The sequence below is a fragment of the Coturnix japonica genome, chromosome 1 (assembly GCF_001577835.2).
Source record: "Coturnix japonica isolate 7356 chromosome 1, Coturnix japonica 2.1, whole genome shotgun sequence".
Classification (NCBI taxonomy): Eukaryota; Metazoa; Chordata; class Aves; order Galliformes; family Phasianidae; genus Coturnix; species Coturnix japonica.
In genome coordinates this window covers 42,155,351-42,160,099 of record NC_029516.1, presented here as the reverse complement: position 1 = coordinate 42,160,099, position 4,749 = coordinate 42,155,351, and positions in this window count along the sequence as shown.

Sequence of the window (4,749 nt, the reverse complement as noted above, 5' to 3'; positions counted from 1 at the left end):
CTTTTCTTTTCTTTTCTTTTCTTTTCTTTTCTTTTCTTTTCTTTTCTTTTCTTTTCTTAATGTGTGTGTGTGTGTTGTGGACACCTGTCCACTTGGAAACATCTAAGCCACAAAACAGCTGTCAGATGGTAGCAACTTTTAGTCGTTCTGAACCAGGGCTGGATTCAACCCAACAGTGACTGAGAGGTGAGAGATTTGGTATCATCTTATCAATTTCCTGAGCCATCTGGTTCCAAATGTGCAATTTAACAGAGAAATACTGCTACAAAAAATCTAACAGCAATTGTGAAGTTTAAGACTAGAATTATCCTTTGAATGATAGATGCAATCCTATCAACTTCAGCATATTATGCATTTAAAATATAGCTGCCATTCACACTGAAGCAAAGATAACTGTCTGTCATTAACTCTAATGCAATATAGAATGATACTTATATGGAAGTGAAATCTCATCCTAATATTTGATCTTGTGTTAAAGTAACACATGTAAATCAAGATAAAAATATAAACAAAAGATAATGTAGTAAGAATAGAGTAAGTACAAACTTCTACTCGAGTACTTCACTTCTCACACATGAGGTTGAAAACAGCTTCTCATGCGCTGCATTACCAGTATGCTGTGCCATGCACTATAGCCACGAGTGACTGTTTTCAAAAACTGAAGGGAAGAACTTAATAGTTTATTTGGTCTCACTGTGATAGCCCATGAGTGATCCACAAACTCTGGCTTAGCCAGAGCACTCCCCTCAAAAACCCTCCTGCTTTCCTTCTTGCTTCCCTCCTCCTACCATTTCTCCAGACAGAGAAATAAAGACACTTACCAATGCCTTCTGATAAACTTTCTCCTGGCCCAGGTGGGTCTTCTTGTTGAAAGACCATATGATTTCTCATGCTCCTTCTACAAATCTTGCATTATTTTTACAACAACTCATAATTCGTAATGAATTTGAAAGCTTACACATCACTTTGGGTGGACAGTCCTTGCTATCATTGTGAAGCTCTATTTAAGTCAATGCACATACAGACAGGGCTACTGAAATAGTATTTTAATCTTATGTATGATTTTATTTGAACTTTTAGTAAAATATTCATTCATATCTTGATACTAATATAAAATTCTTTATTATGTAGTGGTTCTGAATTTCAAGCTCCTAGTTTCAAAGTAGGCCAAATGTTCAGTTTCAGTACCCTGAAACTGTCTTTCTAGAACATAATAATCAGTCAAATGTGAAAACGAGCTTGAAAGTTAACATAGCAATGTGGATAAGAACACTTTTGAAGAGTAAATTATGTCTAATTAACTAGACTGAGATAGCAGCCTTTTTCCCACCTCGTTTTATTGTTAGAAGTCACATTCTTTACACTAACCAGCTCTTCAGCTGAAATGTGGGGGAGTGCTGCTTGCAAAAGCTCCAAAACTGGACTTAAGATATCAGGCTGTGCAGATCATCACAGCTGAGAAATATGTCAAATGCCGCTCTCTGCTGTATCACATCCCTGACATTGGCTTTCAAGGAAAGACTCAGCCTGAAAACCGCTTTGAAGTGGAACAGAAACTTTGAAGGCAGCATCAGAACAAAATCACGTTCCACTCTTCACATCTGTCTGTACACTTGGCAGATGCTGCACACCAATAATTTAAATTAAGGCATTTTTTATTCTCAGGAATTGTGATAATTCCAGGGCATTTCCTCCATCACATTTCTAACTATTCATTATACCATTTTACTGCATAATGAAGACAAACGCCAACAGTTTAGCAACAGATTTGGATAATGACAAGATGTACAGTAACACAGAGTAATATGACCAGGCCTGTAAGTTCTAATTGAATATTTTTCTGATCCTGCTTTCATTAATCTTTCCTCCTGTTTCATTTTTCCAACCGTTAAACGTGCTGCTTGTTCCCTTTCCCCTCTCCTCCTCAAAATGCATCCTTAAATTATTTTCAAGAAATAGATTCTGCTCCCATTGTGGAATCACGCTTTCTTCTTATCAATAGACACTGCTTATGTGCTGATGAACCATCAAGCTGCTGATGGAGGAAACAGCACACATCCAGGCATAGCACTTAATTGGTATGCTGGCCCACGCAATGCTATCTGATTGCATTCAGTAACTGGCAGGGACAGAAAGCATTTCCAAGGGAAATAATATCTAGCTGTGAATGTGGGAATATGTGTATAAGAACTGAACAGTAAACACCAGCCTTAATTTTAATATCTCACATTATGCAAAACTTAAAAAAGATGAGTGCTCTGATATTCAAGCAGACCCCTGCGGGACAGGAATGTTATCATAAGAATATTATAGAAACCAATGTAAAATATCCAGCTGCTGTGAGAGTTTTAGGGGCATCAAACGTTCTTGAATCACCATTTTGCTTCCACAAATGAAAGTATTAACAGCAGCAGCAGTATATTATTTCTGTGGGCTGTACGACTGCAAGCAACATTGCCTTTCTGTTTAGGCTTTGATAGGTTAGCGTTTAATGTCCCAAACAGCCCTTAAATGTTCCAAGGTGAAAATGTAAAACCATAATCCAGCTCTAAATGGTCATTTAAAAAATGATCTTCCCAAAGCTCAGGAGTGCCTTTATCTGTTTATGAGGCATTCCAGTTAAAATAGTTACACTAGGAATGAGGGGAGGATGATACCTATTTAATTTTATGGTGTTTTTCTCTCTCTCCAATGATAAAAGGTGGCTGGGACTGCAGCAAGAGCCAAATTCTCTTTGCCTTATTCACACAACTAATCACATTGACTACACTGAGACTGTTTGTAGAGGGGATTTGGCCTGGACTCTCACTGTGTCAATTATCTTCCTTTACAAGCAGGTTTCTCTTTTTTGTCTTACTCTCTCACCAAACTGTTACTCATAGGTTTTCAGATTAAATGTGTGACAGACACCACCAAAGATGTGAAAGCAGCAAGAAGAAACACCAATTCAGATCTGTGGGTTCGGATTAAAAACAAAGAAAAAAGAAAAACAAATCCCAAACACCAAGAAAACAAAACATCTTGCTGACACAACTTTTGGGGAATTGGTCAAGGAAGATTTACTCAGAATGTTCAAACAATACCTGTATTGTTCATCCCTTAGACTTTACATCTGCTTTCCCAGAAATGAGAAGGCAAGAAAGAATTTGTGATATTCAGCGACAATTTGTGTGTAAATCCTGACCTTCATAAAGATGTCCAAATGTTTGCAAGCTGATATATTTTGTTTTAAAGTGACGCATGGCGTAAAGAGAACTAAGTGCCTCTCTGGCTGTGCCAACATTTCAACTGGAGCAATAAGGAGGCACAGGCTGACAGATCCCTGTCTGAACTTGGCCTGGCCAGCCCTGCTGAGGGCTTCTCACACCTCACAGCTGAATCAGGCCTCCAAGCTCAGCTCCTGGGTCAGCCACTTCCCAAAGAACCCATCCTGCATGGTGCTGGTAGATGGTGGCTGACCTTGTTCACTGGGTCCACCACTGTGATCAAGAGGAGCAGTTGCCACTTCAGACAGGTGTCCTCAGTTTCTTCCCCCCTAGTCCCAGATTTGCTCACCAGATTCTTTTGGGGTTGCTGTTGAAAATAAAACAACAACAAAAAAGCCATTATCCAGCTCTCTGCCTTCAGGGCTGTCTGCTAGCACAGCCTCACCATGGAGGGCGAGGGTGGAAGGAACTCCTTTGTTTTCTTTTTCTTCTGTGGGTGGCAGAAGCAGCCTCATTGTAGAGCTCTAGAAAAGGAGATCTGAGCATTCCTTTCCTCTGGGATACACCTCATCGAGGAGAAAAACTTTCTCTGCAAGAGCCCAGACCTTCATCTTGAGAGACAAAAGAGTGTGACACAATACTCAATTCTTTTCTGAGAGCCTGGAAGAAGTGCAAAGAATCCTCAGGAAACTGGCAGAAACTGAAATGTCAGATTTGCTCCCCTTGTAATCACACATATTGATACACTCAAAAGAAAGAAAAAATCCAGGCAGAAATGATGCTTTGTTATTTTCAGCGCATAAACATAATAAACATTGTGATTACTGATTCTATCAGAAATGATGAGGATTGTGCATTTATTGGGAGGAAGCAGTCATCCTCAGCTTTTGCAGATCCCTTCAGTTTTACAGAATAACGATGGGGAAGGGTATAAACCTCAAACGATGTCTGAGCAGTGGATACAACAGCAGCAAATTCCCAGCATTGGCATAAATCTTCAATTCCCCATATTTAATCATTTTGCTTTCCTCAGTGCTGCAAAATAAAGGACAAAAGGGACAAAAGATTCAATAAACAATTCTGCACCCTTTGTGCCCTATTCTGGATGTGAGTGTATGCTGCAGCAATTCGAGATGTCAAGTCTAGCTGTCAAGGCAAGAAAGAACAGAGACAAATGGTCGCCCTGTCACACAGCCATGCTTACTGCAAACTAAGCACAAACACGGTATTTAGAGTGCTAACATTTGAATAGGTTACAATACACCTCCGAATGAAAGAAAGTTTCCATAATTAAAGGATAAAGAAGCTGACAGAATTTCTAAGCCTACTCCTATAATGTTTTTCTATAAGACAGGATTTCGGGGAGATTGGATTCACCTCAGCAAGGTATGCTGCACAGCAAATTGTCTGATGCTTCTTCAGTACATTTTGCCAATTTTATCACCACTAGTAAATTGGGTGAACTTTTGAATTTCAATGCATGAGACTCCTCATGCGTCAAGATGAGATAATTCTGTGACTTGGATGATTACTTCTGAAGGCA